Source organism: Muntiacus reevesi, chromosome 9 (genome assembly GCF_963930625.1).
Source record: "Muntiacus reevesi chromosome 9, mMunRee1.1, whole genome shotgun sequence".
NCBI classification, from domain to species: Eukaryota; Metazoa; Chordata; class Mammalia; order Artiodactyla; family Cervidae; genus Muntiacus; species Muntiacus reevesi.
Window position 1 is genome coordinate 14,258,390 of NC_089257.1, and position 20,038 is coordinate 14,278,427.

Below are 20,038 nucleotides of genomic sequence, written 5' to 3' on the forward strand. Positions count from 1 at the left end.
AGATCCGCAGCGTTGCATGAATAAATCTTTTAATCGAGGTAACTCCCAGATATGGCCACACCTATGTAAACTTAGATGGTGATGGATGCATAGTAGTCATAGGCCAGACCCATCAGTAGAATGATCTCAGCCACATCAATTGATGGCCAGCAAAGTTTTAAGTCATGGATTTCCTAAAAGAGATGGTTTTTCTTGCGGCAATAATGTCAGCTGACATTTAAGAGATCAGGGAGTAACAACAGCAGCTATCTATAAGGGATTAAAAAACACAGAATATGTAAAGCTCTAACAAGGAGGATGAAAAAGACAATGAAAACACCTACTCTCTTCATGGACAGGCGTTCTCAAATCTCTAAAGATATGAACCCTTCCTAAACTATTCTTTATAAGTCAAAAATTGACACAGAATTTCTGTGACTGGCCCTTTATTATAAATTTAATTTGACAACATACATATGCAGGAACAGACATAATTCTGAAAAAGAAGAGTAATGAAGGAGTTCTGGGCTTATTGGATTTCCAAATGTTCTATAGATGAATTGTTGTATCATACATTAAATAGTTCATGACTGAAAAAAATCAATGGGACAAAATAAAGTCCAGAATTGCATCCGCATAGATGTGGAACTTTAGAACACAGTATAGTTAGGATTTCAAATCAGTGGTGAAAGATAATTATGCATCTACTAAAAATGTTCATTTAGAAAACAATAAAATACAATTCTTATTTAACTCCTTATAATCAAAATAAATATCTGATGGATAAAACACTTCATATAAAATACAAAACCACAAAAGTGCTAAAACATTAATGTCTAAAAAATAAGGAATAATATTATATTTAGGCAGAAATGAGCAAAACTTTTAATGATGAAACAAAAAACACATAATGTATTCATAAATCTGACCAAGTATATAACCAAAAATATCTACATAGCAAAACAAATTCAAAATCAAATAACAAGCCAGAAAATTAAGTACATACATAACGATTTTTTCAAAAGATTCTTTCCTTAGTATATAATTGCTCATAGAAGTATGACAAAGAAAATAACCAAAAATATTAACAGACAATTTAAAGATAAATATATACAACTTAAACATGTGAAAAGATGCTTAAGTCAATTATATTTAAAGAATTTCAATTAAAGTACACAAATGAATTATAAATTCTTTAATGAATGAACAATATTATCACATCCCCAAAAACTGATCACTGGTTGTTAAGAAGGTAAACAAGATATCCTCAGAGTGTGGGCAGAAGTGTAGGTATAACCTCATGAATCATTTTGAAAATAACTGTGAATATCAACATTTTAAACATATATTCCCTGTGACCCAAAATCTCTACTTCTGGAAACTAACATTTCTAAGAGCACATAATCAAGAAGTTACATATTTATCGCAGAATTACACATCACAGGGAAAGATTGGAAATGACATGAAAAGTACTGGATACACTAATTCAGGAATCTTATAAGGGAAAATCACATATTATAAGAATAACTGAGAATGAGATATATATAGACTGTTATGGAAAGATCCTCACTGTGTTTAATAATAAAATGTAAATATTTATTGCAGACATTTGTACACATAAACATAGATAAATATGCCTTTTTTGTAAAAATACTTGAATAATCTTAAGAAACAGACTTATGACTACTCTGGGGAAGAACACTAGGAAACACTGAAAAGGATGGATAGGTGGTTTGGTTTGGTTTTACAGGTCATTTTATGAAGCTTTCAAGGAACAAATCATTCCAACTATACATGAATACTTCTTATGAAGGCAAAGAGATAGAGGAAAACAATAGAATGGGAAAGCCTAGAGATCTCTTCAAGAAAATTAGAAATACCAAGGGAACATTTCTTGCAAAGATGGGCACAATAAAGGACAGAAATGGTATGGACCTAACAGAAGAAGATATTAAGAAGAGGTGGCAAGAATACACAGAAGAACTGCATAAAAAAGATATTCACGACCCAGATCATCACAATGGTGTGATCACTCACCCAGAGTCAGACATACTGGAATGTGAAGTCAAGTGGGCCTTAGGAAGCATCACTACAAACAAAGCTTGGAGGTGATGGAATTCCAGTTGAGCTATTTCAAATCCTAAAAGATGATGCTGTGAAAGTGCTGCACTCAATATGCCAGCAAATTTGGAAAACTCAGCAGTGGCCACAGGACTGGAAAATGTCAGTTTTCATTCCAATCCCAAAGAAAGACAAGGCCAAAGAATGCTCAAACTACCGCACAATTGCACTCATCTCACACGCTAGTAAAGTAATGCTCAAAATTCTCCAAGTCAGGCTTCAGCAATACGTGAACCATGAACTTCCAGACGTTCAAGGTGGTTTTAGAAAAGGCAGAGGAACCAGAGATCAAATTGCCAACATCTGCTGGATCATCGAAAAGGCAAGAGAGTTCCAGAAAAGCATCTATTTCTGCTTTTTTGACTACGGTAAAGCCTTCGACTGTGTGGATCACAATTACCTGTGGAAAATTCTGAAGGAGATGGGAATACCAGACCAACTGACTTGACTCTTGAGAAACCTGTATGCAGGTCAGGAAGCAACAGTTAGAACTGGACATGGAACAACAGACTGGTTCCAAATAGGAAAAGGAGTACATCAAGGCTGTATATTGTCACCCTGCTGATTTAACTTATATGCAGAGTACATCATGAGAAACGCTGGGCTGGATGAAGCACAAGCTGGAATCAAGATTGCTGGGAGAAATATCAATAACCTCAGATATGGAGATGACACCACCTTTATGGCAGAAAGTGAAGAAGAACTAAAGAGCCTCTTGATGAAAGTGAAAGCAGAGAGTGAAAAAGTTGGCTTAAAGCTCAACATTCAGAAAACTAAGATCATGACATCTGGTCCCCTCACTTCATGGCAAATAGATGGGGAAACAGTGGCTGACTCTATTTTTCTGGGCTCCAAAATCACTGTAGATGGTGATTACAGCCATGAAATTAAAAGATGCTTAACCCTTGGAAGGAAAGTTATGATCAACCTAGACAGCATATTAAAAAGCAGAGACATTACTTTGTCCACAAAGGTCCGTCTAGTCAAGGCTATGGTTTTTCCAGTGGTGAGGTACGGATGTGAGAATTGGACTATAAAGAAAGTTGAGCACTGAAGAATTGATGCTTTTGAACTGTGGTGTTGGAGAAGACTCTTGAGAGTCCCTTGGACTGCAATGAGATCCAACCAGTCCATCCTAAAGATCAGTCCTGGGTGTTCATTGGAAGGACTGATGTTGAAACTCAAACTCCAATACCTTGGCCACCTGATGCGAAGAGCTGACTCATTAGAAAAGACCCCGATCCTGGGAAAGGTTGAGGGCCGGAGGAGAAGGGAATGACAGAGGATGAGATGGTTGGATGGCATCAGTGACTCAATGGACATGGGTTTGGGTGGACTCCAGGAGCTGGTGATGGTAGGGAGACCAGGCATGCTGCGGTTTATAGTGTCGCAAAAAGTCGGACACGACTGAACAACTGAACTGAACTGATATATATATGTATACATTTTATATGTGTATTATATAATTTTAAAACTATTTTTAAATGTGCAAAAGATATGAACAGCAATATCACAAAAGAAAATATATAAATGGTAAATAAGAGCATGAAAAACAGTGCTCTACAAAATTAGCAATAGAGAAGCAAGAAATTAAAACCACAATAAAATACCAAGATCCAAAGGAAAATAACTTCAAATGAAAAGAATGTAGAACAATTGGAACTCTCTTGTGTTTAGATTTATGTTCTCATTTTTACTGCTAATATTTCACACTGACAAACGCATACATACAAAGAAAGAGAAGTACTGTAAGATGGAGCCTTCTGGGTTTTGTGGCTACTTAGCCCTCTGAGAAGTCAACAACAGCATTTGCACAAAAACTCATACAGATCACAAATACATATATCCCAAGTAACCTTGAGCAAGAAGAATAGAACTGTAGACCACCCAATTCCTGGTTTCCAAATTAGGAACAAGCCATCCACATACATAGGCAACTGAACTTTCACAAGGGTGCCCAGAAAAAGAATGGTTCCTTCAGTAATGGCTTGTGTACTCTGGATCACCACATGCAGAAGAAGAAAATCAGATCCTTATCTCAGAGTATACAAAAAATAAAACTCAAGATGGATTAGACTTAAATACCAGACAGGAAACAAGCAAACAAAAAGTACTTGAAGACAACTCAGAAAATCTTGACATTGGTCTAGGTAACGATTTCTTAAATATGACACCAAAAGTAAAAGCAGAAAAGTGGGGCTGCATTTAAAAAAAAAAAACAAAGCAAAACCCTGCACAGCAGAGGAAGCATCTGGAATAAAAAGGCAACCATGAATTGAGAAAATATTTGCAGCCACAGCCACATGTCTGATACTGGGCTAATATCCCGTATATGTAAGGAATTTGCAAAAATCAATAGTGAAAAAACAATTAACCTAATTTTAAAATGGGCATAGGAAATTTCTCAAAAGAATACTTACCATGGCCAATAGGTAAATGAAAAAGTGTTAAATGTCACTAGTCATCAGGAAAATGCAAATCAAAACAGCAGTGAGGTGTCACAGTTATCTGGTAATTACAAAAAACACAAAAATAACAAGTGTTGGTAAAGATGTGAAAAAAAGGAAACCCTTGTAAACTGACAAAGCAATTATAGAACATAGAATGGAGATTTCTCCAAAAATTAAAACTAGAACTACTTCTGACTCAGCACTCTCACTTCTGGGTATATACACAAAGGAATTAAAATCAATTATGCTGAAGAGATATCTGGACTCATGCTCATACACAATAACTGGAATACGGAAATAATACATATGTCAGATATATGGGTAGATCATGTGGCGGGTGTGTGTGTTTAATCGCTATGTCGTGTCAGCCCTTTTGTGACCTCATGGACTGTAGCCCACTAGGCTCTTCTGTCCATGGGATTTCTCAGGCAAGAATACTGAAGTGGGTTGCCATTTCCTTCTCCAGGATACGAAGCACATATATATAGTAGAATATTATATAGTTTTTTCCTTAAAAGGAAACTTCATTTGCAAGAGCATGAAATGAATCTGGAGAACATTACAGTAAGTACAATAAGCCATATAGACAAGAGAAATGCTACATGATATTACTTATGTGTGTGTGTGACTGCTGTCACTTCAGTTGTGTCCAGGTCTTTGCAACCTTATGGAATGCAGCCTTCCAGGCTCCTCTGTCCATGGGATTCTCCAAACAAGAATCCTGGAGTGGGTTGTCATGACTTCCTTCAGAGCATCTTCCCTACCCAGGGATCAAACCCCTGTCTCTCACGCCACCTGCATTGGCAGGTGGGTTCTTTATCACTAACACCATCTGGGAAGCTCCATTACTTATATATGAAATCTTAAATAGTCAAACCTATAGACGCAAAGAGTAGAATGCCAGAGAGGGAGAAATGAGCAGAGATTGAAAAAGGGGAAACAAATTTCAGTTATGTAAGGATGAATAATTTCTGGAAGTATGCTACACAGAGATGTGATTATAGTTAACAATACTGCATTGTAACCTCAGAATTTGCTAAGAGGATGGATCGTGTTATCACCACATGATTGATAAATATGTTAATAGCTTGATTGTGGTGACTATTTCACAATGTATACTTATATCTAAATGCTGTTATACACCCTAAAAACAAAATTTTATTTGTCTGTGATACATCAATAAATCTGGAGGAAGAGGTGGAAGGGAGAAAGAAAAACAGCTTTTAGACAAAAGAACTTTCGAAAGACTGCCATTAATTGTGTGTCTTCAGTGATATAGCTCTCAAGCAATCAATAATGGTTTCCAAAAATGTTTTAATAATTGATAAGAAAATACAAATTCTCCTATCACAGGAGTCAACGGGGATTCTACATCACATGTCACACACAGGAATTATGCCACTTTGCTATTGACAAGACATTCAGTTTTCTTAACAATCCAGGTGCTGGTAGAAAAGAGGGACTCTCACAGATTTAGTTTCCAGGTGAAGGGAATACTGAGCTTCTCCACTGGCTCAGCTCGTAAAGAACCTGCCTGCAGATGCAGGAGACACGAGAGACGTGGGTTTGATCCCTGGGTCAAGAAGAGCCCCTGGAGAAGGAAATGGCAACCCACTCATGTAATCTCATCTGGAAAATTCCATAGACAGAGAAGCCTGGCAGACTTCATGGGATCACAGTCAAACACAACTGAACTCCCATGCACATGCGAAGGAAAAACTATTCCCCACTTCACAGTGAGTGTTTCTCCACACTGTCGTTCCAGAATATTTGCTTCTAAACAGAGCCTTTCCATCAAATGAGATAATTAATTCCTAGGAGAGAAAGCAGGGACCTATAAGACATGGTCCCTGGACCTTATCAAAGCCTCTTTGTATATCTATGAGTATACAAGAGCAAGGTGGAAATGATTTGTGTTGCTGTTCACCTTTCTAGAACAAGATTCATCATGGGCAGAATGAAGCATTTGAATATGCTTCCTTCACACTCTGTTTCTTGTGCTACAGAACCACTGACATTTATTCAAAATCAGTTCTCCATAGTATTTCCAATGAACCCATTCTCAATTCAAAATCAGAAAGCAAGTTTTCTGTGAAGACCACTTGAGGCTTTAGAAGCTAGATGGAAAGATTTAGACTTCTAAGAACCCTTTTATCTTTTAAAGCAGGTTTTATGAGATATAATTGATATACTAAGAACTTATATATATTCACTGTATAAGATTTCTTAACAACTGTTCATTTCAGAGTTAACAAGCTCTTCTCAAGTGTTGCACCTTTTATACTGAAAGTTACTTGCTGTAAGTTAGTTTGAACTTGGAACTGCTGAACACATTCAAACATCACTAAAATCATGTGAAAAGCTAAGGTAAGTTTTTCAATAATGCTAATGCTCATTTTAATTTGTTACTTCATATGTATAACTCATTATTTTTCAACCCTTTTCAAATATAGTAAAAGATTATTTTATCTGCATTTCAATTTTTCAAAAGATATTCATAAATATTAACTTAATTTGACACTTGAAAATTTTGAGACTTGAAGAGGTTAAGCAAATTGAGGAACCCAGCTCTGTGACGGCAGCCACCATGCTTGGCCATGAAATATCTTCTTTAATGATCAGGACTAATAATGAGGATAAAAACAAAATTTAATTATACTTCACATACATGAAACAGAAAATTACAAATATCAGTAGCATAAATCACCAGTAGTCTCATCAAGTACAAATATGGAGACCCTTTCTGGGGAAACCCACTATGGATAATAACAGCCTCTATTGTTTCTTTGAGAGTAAAATTAGTAGTAGTTCTTGTGGAGCTTTAAGCATGGTTAAACAGTTCTCTGTATTACTGCTCCAAATGTTAATTCTCCCTATCCCACAGCTGTATACGCAGTCACAAAAGTAGCTAAAAGTTCTTTTTGTGTCCACGGCAGGTGGGTGTGTTCATACATAATCACTCAACTATTGATCTATGAAGTGGATATTATTATTCTAACTTTATAGCTGAGAAAACAAGAATGTAAGGTGCCAAAGAAGTGTACTTCAGATGAAAGAATTTGCAGTTGGAAGAACCAAGATTCAAACTGGGTCTTTTCTGATTCTCAAACCAAACCATTTAACCAGCAGCATAGACTTTCTCAACATTTTGCAGAAAAATCTGGGGTCCTATTCTTTGAAGTGGTATCAGAGAAGGGAGAATTAGGTCTGAGGAAGAAGTCAAGATGAAAGGGCTATTCAATGAATTCAGTACCACAGTTTCCTTACTACTTGGGAGTTCAGAGATATCAATGTGTGTGTGAGTGTGCATATGTGTGTGTGAGTAGATGAAATTTATCAGTATAAATTTGCTTATCAAGTAGAATTAAAGTAATCAAAAGTATAATAATTACGGCCATTTCAAAAGGAGGTTACTAGTTCTCCATTGTTTATTATAACATGACAGTATACAGCATGGATTACGATTTGGAGCAAAAAATAAAGATGCATAATCTGAACTAATCTTAGCTTTGCCTAAATTTTTAGCTGCTTGGCCTTGAACAGAATCCTTAACTTCTCTATGCTTCTATTTCCTAATGTGTAAAATAAGCATAAAAATGATGATAGTAACCATCTTATAAGTTTGTATCAAGGATTAAAACCAAATGTCTGCATAACACTTAGAGCACCCTCAGTGTGCAGTTTTAGTTAATATTAGCACTTTTATTAAACTATTAACATTAGTCTATGAGATTGTTTCCTCATGTGCAAAACGAATGATACAATACCAACCATGCAAATTGTTATTGCTGGGAAAAGAAAGCATGTGATAGTATACCATGAACATAGCAAAAAATCATTGGAATGTACATGCTATACCTATTGCAAAGTAATTAGGCTTAGTCAACATGCATTATGAATACCTTTAATTAGCTCTTGTACCCATTCTTTGGGCTTTCCTGGTGACTCAGTGGTAAAGAATCCACTTGCCAATGCAGGAGACATGGGTTGGAACCCTAGGTCAGGAAGATCCCCATGGAGAAGGAAATAGAAACCTGCTCCAGTATTGTTGCTTGAAAAATCCCATGAACAGAGGAGTGTGGAGCGGCTATCGTCCATGGGGGTCACGAAAGAGTCGGACGTGACTTAGCAACTAAACAACAAGAGCAACCTTTTGGGAAGAACCCTGGAGTAGGCATGGCAACCTACTCCAGTGTTCTTGCCTGGAGAATCCCATGGAGGAAGGAGCCTGGTGGGCTAGAGTCCATGGGGCCACAAAGAGATGGACAGGACTGAAGCAACTTAGCAGATGCACATTGTGGTGTTACTCCTTTTTCAGCTACTCTAAGTACTTTGCTACTGTGGGTTCTATCTCCATCTTCCACCCATTCACTGAAATCTGCCAACTTCATCCAAGACACACAAAATCTTTAGTAGCATAACATCCAAGATTCTCTCTTCATCAGATTTCTTTCATCCTTCCACTCATATTTTCAATGACCTTCCATGGTCCCCCATTTCCTAGAGAGTAAATGGAAAATTCCTAAGCTTTACATCCATGCTTTACCTCTTTTCACACTTAATTGCCATTATCTGGGAGATACACGACTTCAAGTTAGACTCTGAACCATTTCAGATGACTAAAGTCTCTGGCCCATGGGTTTACAGAAGTTCCTCACATCTACATTATTAAAACACTTTTCTTCTAGGAGGTAATTGGGAAAATCTTAAGAACTCAGAATCTTTTCTTCATTAAAAAAAAAAAAAAGAAAGAAAGAATTCACACTCAGTAAAGTCTGGGTATTTATTAATTATTAGAATGAAGAAGTTTAATAAGTTTAAGAATGCATAAATTAAAATTATGTTTTCTTTTGATAGCTTTGGACAGTGAATGATGGATTTGTGATCTCCAAAGAAGAGGATTTAGCTTCAGAATCAGGGACCAGGCTTGATCACTCAGAGCCTTTGTGTGGCAGAAGTTTTATTACAATGAAAAGGACAGAGAAAAGCTTCTAACATAGACATCAGAAGGGGGCCTCTTAGCAAGTCTTATCAAGGCCTTATAAACTTTTACCAGACCCACTCCCAAAACATACATCTTAAATTCAAAAGATTAGACCTGACAATAGAAAGGTCTTACCAGACCCACTCCCACAACATAGGTCTTCACAAGACTAGGTAGAAGGTTCCCTTAAGGAGAAACATGTCCTTGGGAAGATCCATTGTTGTTACATAATCATTAGTAGGGAGCTTAATGAAAAACCTACCCTTGAGCAAGACGAGTTGTCTTGTTGTGTAATCATTAGTTCTTGGCTTAAAGAAAGTTCACTTTAAAACTCAGTTTAAGAAAAAAAACATGGGCTTAAAGAAAGTTAATTTTTTTTTTTAAATATTATTTTATTAGTTGGAGGCCAATCACTTCACAACATTTCAGTGGGTTTTGTCATACATTGACACGAATCAGCCATATAGTTACACGTACTCCCCATCCCGATCCCCCCTCCCACCTCCCTCTCCACCCGACTCCTCAGGGTCCTCCCAGTGCACCAGGCCCGAGCACTTGACTCATGAATCCCACCTGGGCTGGTGGTCTGTTTCACCATAGATAATATACATGCTGTTCTTTCAAAACATCCCACCCTCACGTTAATTTTAAAGATTATTGTCACTAAAGCTCAGTTTAAGAAAGAACATTTTATGTGACTAAGACAAAGCAATGTAGAAAAAGATGTTTATATCTTTCTCCACCTCCAGGGCTTTGGACCCTTTCTCTCTGAGGGCCCCAGACTCCTTATCAACCTACCTAAGAATTAACTCTCTCACTTTTGGGTCAGGAATGAACCATTTCATGAAACACATGGAGAACAGGAACAATGTGACAGAGTTTGTTCTACTGGGACTCACAGAGAATCCAAAGATGCAGAAAATTGTATTTGCTGTGTTCTTTGTCATCTACATCACCACTGGGGTAGGAAATGTGCTTATCATGGTCACCATCACTGCAAGCCCATCTTTGCGGTCCCCCATGTACTTTTTCCTGGCCTATCTCTCCTTTATTGATGCCTGCTACTCCTCTGTGTGTGCCCCTAAGATGATTGTAGATTCACTCCATGAGAAGAAAACCATCTTATTTAATGGATGTATGACCCAAATCTTTGGGGAACATTTCTTTGGAGGTGCTGAAGTCATCCTGCTCACTGTGATGGCCTATGACCGCTATGTGGCCATCTGCAAGCCCCTGCACTATACAAGCATCATGAACTGGCAGGTGTGTGGGCTGCTAGTGGGAGTGTCATGGGTGGGAGGATTCTTCACGCAACCATACAGATCCTCTTCATCTTCCGCTTACCCTTCTGTGGCCCCAACGTCGTAGACCACTTTATGTGTGACCTGAACCCTTTGCTCAGTCTTGCCTGTACTGATACCCACACTCTTGGGCTCTTCATTGCTGCCAACAGTGGCTTCATCTGTCTGTTAAACTTCCTTCTCCTGCTGGTCTCCTATGTGGTCATCTTGTGTTCCCTAAGGGCCTACAGCTTGGAAGCAAGACGAAAAGCCCTCTCCACCTGCATCTCCCACATCACAGTGGTCATTTTATACTTTGTGCCCTGCATATTTGTGTACATGAGGCCTGCAGCTACCTTACCTATTGATAAAGCAGTTGCTGTATTTTATACTGTGATAACTCCCATGTTAAATCCCTTAATCTATACCTTGAGAAATGCCCAGATGGAAAATGCCATGAGGAAATTGTGTAGTACGAAAGTTACTTCAGGTGTCTTATAAATGTGCTTTAGAGCCAAACATTAATTCGTCTGATACAAAGGTCAAAGTGTATTTTGGATGATCTCAACAAGGAGTATGTAAAGAATAAAGAAGTAAATTATTCACTGCAAATTATACATTCTGCACTGAGGGGAGCAGAAATAAGTTCCCAGAAAAAGAGAAAAACATGTATCAAAACCACTCTTTCCATCTTTAGAAAATTCTACCAAATTGAGGTTTATTTTTACTAGTTTCAACCTTGAATGTGGATTCATAGATTTTTCATCTAATAAAATGAAATAAGTACTAAGTAGATTAGTATTTACCAGTAATCTCTCTAACAACACAAAGAGATTGCTATAATGCTGCTATTATTCCAATTTTACGAGTGGTGAAATTGAAGGAAAAGGGATGGTATCAAAGCACATATACCAAAGAGTCAGTAATCAGAATCAGACCCATTTCCCTGACTAGAATCCTAGCTGCCTTCATAGATAGCCAAGAACCGATAGAAAGGGGAGATAAGTACTAACTACCTTTTACTGAGACAGAGACTGTGCTGGACAAACTGTGTTTAGTGCATTTCATTTCGTTACTGTAACTAAAAATCCAATAACTTTCATTGCCAACTGTTCACTTTATATATTATAGTTGATGGTGATTTGTTGGCTGTAACATGTAACTATTTTATTGTTATAAAACCCAACACAATACTGGGTTTTGATGAACACATTAGAACAATTATCCTCCAATTAAACATAAATATATTTAATAATAAAATTGTCCGTTGAACATTTATAATAGTTGAATCGAGGTTGCATGATTTTTTTTAAATTTCCTAGTAGGTTTCATAGCACTTACAATTGTTCATGTCACCATCCTAGGTTGAAAAACCATCCGTAAGTGTGATGACTCAAATAAAAGAAACTCTTGATGTCAGATAGGAATTTCTATCTATTAAATATGAGTCATATTCCATAAAGAACTTGCCTGGTATATTATGATAGTTTCTTCAGAGTAGCACAATTTCTGTTTAGTAATAAACATTGAATGAATAAATAAAAGGTGAAAGCAAAATAAAATCTGAAAAAAAATAAAGAGGAAAAAAAGGCACTGTATTTGAGAGAATTTTTTCCTACCTTTTATTTAACTTTATTTAATTCAGATTCTGAGAATTCTAGGTGAACTGTTTAGGGAAATCACAATTTCTTTTACTCTTTCTTTTGAGAGAAAGAAAGAAAGGAAAACTGAAATTATCAGCAATATAAGCAAATAATTTACCTTGATGTTTTTCCTGTCTCAGCAAGATTTCATTATCTTATATATATGTGAGCTATTCATATTATAATTCTCTGTTAATCTTTACCTTTTGGCAACATTTCATTATTAAAAACTTTTTTTTAATGTGTGACTATATCTACATACAAAGCAATTTCATAATAAATGTTTTCCATTATTCCCCTGTCCTTCATTCATTTATCAGTAAATATTTTTGAGCTCAAATAATGAATCAGGCACATGGACATTTGTTGGGTCTTCAGTGACTAATAAAAACAGATTTAGGTCCTGCCTTCTCAGAGTGTAGGATCCATAAAATTAAACTCGAGAGCTCTTGTGACTACAGGCTGAATTCAGAACCCAGTTTAGACTACATCCTTTCTTCTCCTACCACAATAGCTTCATTAAATCCCTTCTCCTTCCATAAAATCCCATCTCAGGATCTGGATCCAGGGAAACCTATCTAACATGAAGAGAGAGAGTCAAAGAAATATTTGCAAATTATAGACAAAAGAACTTAATAGAAACTTGATGAATAACATTGTGAAATGGCCTTTTGAAAACAATTACATGACCAGATAGGTGACAGTTTACAGTAAGACCTGGGACAAAGTGCTCCTGAAGGCTGACATGCTCTATGTCAGCAACAAATATATGCCGAGGATTCTCCTATGATGAAGACATACTTAACGGTGGAAGTTTGAATGCCCACCTCATAAAATCAGAACATGTTCACTTTCATCACTTCTATTTAATATTTTCCTAAAAAGTAATGTCAGAAAAATTAGACTAGAAATAGAAATAAAAGGTATACAAAGTGGAAAGGAAGAAGTAAAGCTATACTAATGAATGACATTATCTTATGTAGAAAAAAATTTAAATAACCCACACACACAAGAAAACTGTTAGAATCAATACAAAACTAGCTATATTTCAATATACTAAGAATTAACAATTTAAAAAAAATTAAAATAGTTATGTAGGCAGAACTATCAGAAAGAATAAAATGCTTATGAAGAAATTTTACCAAAGTGGTGGATAAATTGTACACTAAAAACTGAAAACATCACTAAAAGAAGTTAAAGAAGACCTAGGTAAATAGAAGGGTTTTCCGCATGGCTCAGTGGTAAAGAATCTGAGTGGGTTCCATCCTTGGGTTGGGAAGAATCCCCAGGAGGAGGGTGTGGCAACCCACTCCAGTATTCTTGCCTGGGAAATCCCATGGACAGAGGAGACTGGAGGGCTGCAGTTCACAGGGTCACAGAAGAGTCAGACGCGAATGAGGGACTAAACAACAACGCAACAGCATACTTACTGAGCCATGAAAATTCAGAGTTAAAAATTGAAATAGCAAAGATGCTTAAATCCATTCTACTATACCACCTCCAAGTGATTGTTCATCTCTGCCTGTGTTCAGTGAAGGATTAATGAGGTACCAGAGCATAACTAATAGTGAAATTATATGAAATTATAAAAATTTAGTTATACATAATATTCCAACAAATTAGATGCTTGCTTATTTTTAGGTTTTACAATAAAAAAATTACTGACAAAAAAGGGAAGTCTTACTTAAAGCTGTATAATAAGCAAAAAGTATGTAGGATAAAGAGTCATATCTCAGTATATATCTCAGTTCTGACTTTAACTTAAGGCTTGGTCATATTATACCATATATTTGAGCATCAATGTATAGAAAATGGGTTCAAAGAATTAAGGATAAATCTCTTACGCCAGTTATCAATTAATTGCCTCTGAGCTACACATAAACCCATTATTGCCCACTCCATATTAATGAAAATGGATCCTGTAAGCATTTCTTGCTGTCCTTGACCTGGCATGATGTTAAGCTTGATCAGGAGAAGTGTTCAAAGACACATCTCTAACACAATAATAGTGGGAGACTTTAATACCCCACTCACAACTATGGATAGATCAACTAAACAGAAAATTAACAAGGAAACACAAACCTTAAGTGACACAATGGACCAGCTAGACCTAATTGATATCTATAGGACATTTCACCCCAAAACAACCAATTCACATTTTTCTCAAGTGCACACGGAACCTTCTCCAGAATAGATCACATCCTGGGCCATAAATATGGTCTAGGAAAATTCAAAAAAAATTGAAATCATTCCAGTCATCTTTTCTGACCACAGTGCAGTAAGATTAGATCTCAATTACAGGAAAAAAAATTGTTAAAAATTCAAACATATGGAGGCTAAATAACACGCTGCTGAATAACCAACAAATCATAGAAGAAATTAAAAAAGAAATCAAAATATGTATAGAAATGAATGAAAATGAAAACACAACAACCCAAAACCTATGGGACGCTGTAAAAGCAGTGCTAAGGGGAAGGTTCATAGCATTACAGGCGCACATCAAGAAACAAGAAAAAAGCCAAGTAAATAACCTAACTCTACACTTAAAACAATTAGAGAAGGAAGAAATGAAGAACCCCAGGGTTAGCAGAAGGAAAGAAATCTTAAAAATTAGGGCAGAAATAAATGCAAAAGAAACTAAAGAGACCATAGCAAAAATCAACAAAGCTAAAAGCTGGCTTTTTGAAAAAAATAAACAAAACTGACAAACCATTAGCAAGAATCATTGAGAAACAAAGAGAGAAGAACCAAACTAACAAAATTAGAAATGAAAACGGAGAGATCACAACAGACAACTCTGAAATACAAAGGGTCATAAGAGACTACTACCAGCAGCTCTATGCCAATAAAATGGACAACTTGGATGAAATGGACAAATTCTTAGAAAAGTATAACTTTCCAAAACTGAACCAGGAAGAAATAGAAGATCTTAACAGAATGATCACAAGCAAGGAAATCAAAACTGTAATCAAAAATCTTCCAGCAAACAAAAGCCCAGGACCAGATGGCTTCACAGCTGAATTCTAACAAAAATTTAGAGAAGAGCTAACACCTATCTTACTCAAACTCTTCCAGAAAATTGCAGATGAAGGTAAACTTCCAAACTCATTCTATGAGGCCACCATCACCCTAATTCCAAAACCAGACAAAGATGCCACAAAAAAAGAAAACTACAGGCCAATATCACTGATGAACATAGACGCAAAAATCCTTAACAAAATTCTAGCAAACAGAATTCAACAACATATTTAAAAAATCATACACCATGATCAAGTGGGCTTTATCCCAGGAATGCAAGGATTCTTTAATATCTGCAAATCAATCAATGTAATACACCACATTAACAAATTGGGAGATAAAAACCATATGATTATCTCAATAGATGCAGAGAAAGCCTTTGACAAAATTCAACATTCATTTATGATTAAAACTCTCCAGAAAGCAGGAATAGAAGGAACATACCTCAACATAATAAAAGCTCTATATGACAAACCCACAGCAAGCATCACCCTCTATGGTGAAAAATTGAAAGCATTTCCTCTGAAATCAGGAACAAGACAAGGTTGCCCACTCTCACCACTGCTATTTAACATAGTATTGGAAGTTTTGGCCACAGCAATCAGAGCAGAAAAAGACATAAAAGGAATCCAGATAGGAAAAGAAGAAGTGAAACTCTCGCTGTTTGTAGATGACATGATCCTCTACATAGATAACCCTAAAGACTCTTCCAGAAAATTACTAGAGCTAATCAATGAATATAGCAAAGTTGCAGGATATAAAATTAACACACAGAAGTCCCTTGCATTCCTATATACTAACAATGAAAAAACAGAAAGAGAAATTAAGGAAACAATACCATTCACCATTGCAACAAAAAGAATAAAATACTTAGGAGTACATCTACCTAAAGAAATAAAAGACCTATACATAGAAAACTATAAAACACTGATGAAAGAAATCAAAGAGGACACAAGCAGATGGAGAAACATACCGTGTTCATGGATTGGAAGAATCAATATTGTCAAAATGGCTATTCTACCCAAAGCAATCTATAGGTTCAATGCAATCCCTATCAAGCTACCAATGGTATTTGTCACAGAACTAGAACAAATAATTTCACAATTTGTATGGAAATACAGAAAACCACGAATAGCCAAAGTAATCTTGAGAAAGAAGAATGGAACTGGAGGAATCAACCTGCCTGACTTCAGACTCTACTACAAAGCCACAGTCATCAAGACAGTATAGTACTGGCACAAAGACAGAAATATAGATCAATGGAACAGAATAGAAAGCTCAGAGATAAATCCACGAACCTATAGACACCTTATCTTTGACAAAGGAGGCAAGGATATACAATGGAAAAAAGACAATCTCTTTAACAAGTGGTGCTGGGAAAACTGGTGAACCACTTGTAAAAGAATGAAACTAGAACACTTTCTAACACCATACACAAAAATAAACTCAAAATGGATTAAAGATCTAAATGTAAGACCAGAAACTATAAAACTCCTAGAGGAGAACATAGGCAAAACACTCTCCGACATAAATCTCAGCAGGGTCCTCTATGACCCACCTCCCAGAATATTGGAAATAAAAGCAAAAATAAACAAATGGGACATAATGAAACTTAAAAGCTTCTGCACTACAAAGGAAACTATAAGTAAGATGAAAAGACAGCCCTCAGACTGGGAGAAAATAATAGCAAATGAGGAAACAGACAAAGGATTAATCTCAAAAATATACAACCAACTCCTGAAGCTCAATTCCAGAAAAATAAATGACCCAATCAAAAAATGGGCCAAAGAACTAAACAGACATTTCTCCAAAGAAGACATACAGATGGCTAACAAACACATGAAAAGATGCTCAACATCACTCATTATCAGAGAAATGCAAATCAAAACCACAATGAGGTACCATTACACGCCAGTCAGGATGGCTGCTATCCAAAAGTCTACAAGCAATAAATGCTGGAGAGGGTGTGGAGAAAAGGGAACCCTCTTACACTGTTGGTGGGAATGCAAGCTAGTACAGCCACTATGGAAAACAGTGTGGAGATTTCTTAAAAAAACTGGAAATAGAACTGCCATATGACCCAGCAATACCACTTCTGGGCATACACACCGAGGAAACCAGATCTGAAAGAGACACGTGCACCCCAATGTTCATCGCAGCACTGTTTATAATAGCCAGGACATGGAAGCAGCCTAGATGCCCATCCGCAGATGAATGGATAAGGAAGCTGTGGTACATATACACCATGGAATATTACTCAGCCATTAAAAAGAATTCATTTGAATCAGTTCTAACGAGATGCATGAAACTGGAGCCCATTATACAGAGTGAAGTAAGCCAGAAAGATAAAGAACATTACAGCATACTAACACATATATACGGAATTTAGAAAGATGGTAATGATAACCCTATATGCAAAACAGAAAAAGAAACACAGAAGTACAGAACAGACTTTTGAACTCTTTGGGAGAAGGTGAGGGTGGGATGTTTCAAAAGAACAGCATGTATATTATCTATGGTGAAACAGATCACTAGCCCAGGTGAGATGCATGAGATGAGTGCTCGGGCCTGGTGCACTGGGAGGACCCAGAGGAGTCGAGTCGAGAGGGAGGTGGGAGGGGGGATCGGGATGGGGAATACGTGTAACTCTTTGGCTGATTCGTGTCAATGTATGACAAAACCCACTGAAATGTTGTGAAGTAATTGGCCTCCACCTAATAAAATAAAATAAAATAAAAAGAATCTATATTGAGTCCAAAATAAATAAATATTAAACATGCTATTTTCAATAATAAGCAATAACCAAGATCTCAGTGTTACATAATAAGACAATTTAATAGCAATTTTATATTCTAGATTCTTACCTTTTTGCTTTTGATGACATTTGAGATAAACAGATTATGTAGTTATGGTTCGATCACTCAGTCATGTCCGATTCTTTGTGACACCATGGACTGCAGCAGGCCAGGCTTCCCTGTCCATCACCAGCTCCTGGAGTTTACTCAAGTTCATGTCCATCCAGTCAGTGATGCCATCCAACCATCTCATCCTCTATTGTCCCCTTCACCTCCCGCCTTCAATCTTCCCCAGCTTTATGGTCTTTTCAAATGAATCAGCTCTTCGCATGAGGTGGCCAAAGTATTGGAGTTTCAGCTTCAACATCAGTCCTTCCAATGAACACCCAGGACTGACCTCTTTTAGGATGGACTGGTTGGATCTTCTCCTTGCAGTCCAAGGGACTCTCAAAAGTCTTCTCCAACACCACAGTTCAAAAGCATCAATTCTTCGGCGCTCGGCTTTCTTTATCGTCCAGCCCTCACACCCATACGTGACTACTGGAAAAACCATAGCCTTGACTAGACAGACCTTTGTTGGCAAAGTAATGTCTATGCTTCTTAATATGCTGTCTAGGTTGGCCATAACTTTTCTTCCAAGGAGTAAACATCTTTTAACTTCATGGCTGCAATCACCATCTGTAGTGATTTTGGAGCCCAGAAAAATAAAGTCAGCCACTGTTTCCACTGTTTCTCCATCTATTTGCCATGAAGTGATGGGACCGGATGCCATGATCTTAGTTTTCTGAACGTTGAGCTTTAAGCCAACTTTTTCACTCTCCTCTTTCACTTTCATAAAGAGGCTGTTTAGTTGTTCTTCACTTTCTGCCGTAAGGGTGGTGTCATCTGCATATCTGAGGTTATTGGTATTTCTCCTGGCAATCTTGATTCCAGCTTGTGCTTCCTCCAACCCAGCGTTTCTCAAGATGTACTCTGCATATATATTAAATAAGCGGGGCAACAATATGCAGCCTTGATGTACTCCTTTTCCTATTTGGAACCAGTCTATTGTTTCATGTCCAGTTCTAACTGTTGCTTCTTGACCTGCATACGGATTTCTCAGGAAACTGGTCAGGTGGTTCAATGTTCCCATCTTTTTAAGAATTTTCCACAGTTTGTTGTGATTCACACAGTCAAAGGCTTTGGCATAGTTCATAAAGCAGAAGTAGATGTTTTTCTGGAACTCTCGTGCTTTTTCAATGATCCAACAGATATTGGCATTTTCATCTCTGGTTCCTGTGCCTTTTCTATATCCAGCTTTAACATCTGGAAGTTCAAGGTTCATGTACAGCTGAAGCCTGGCTTGGAGAATTTTGAGCATTACTTTGCTAGCATATGAGATGAGTGCAACTATACGGTAGTCTGAGCATTCTTTGACACTCTCTTTCTTCGGGATTGGCATGAAAACTGACCTTTTCCAGTCCTGGACATATCTGGAAGGTTTGACCCATAACTAAGACTCATACTTAATGGTGAAAAGCTGAAAGCTTACCTCATAAAATCAGAACATTGTCCCTTTCATCACTTCTATTTAATATTTTCCTAAAGATTAATGTCAGAAAAATTAGACTAGAAATAGAAATAAAAGGCATACAAATTGAAAAGGAAGAAGTAAAACTATACTAACAAATGACATGATCTTATGTAGAAAAAAAAATCTGAGGGATCCTCACACACATGAAGAAACTATTAGCTTTAATACAAAATAAGCTATATTTTGATATACTAG

At 36.8% G+C, this 20,038-nt stretch overlaps 1 pseudogene; it reads left to right on the forward strand.

The window, feature by feature from the left end:
• Positions 1 to 10,365: 10,365 nt before the first annotated feature.
• LOC136175034 (olfactory receptor 4C46-like) lies at positions 10,366 to 11,315 on the forward strand (annotated as a pseudogene).
• The last annotated feature ends 8,723 nt before the right edge of the window (positions 11,316 to 20,038 follow it).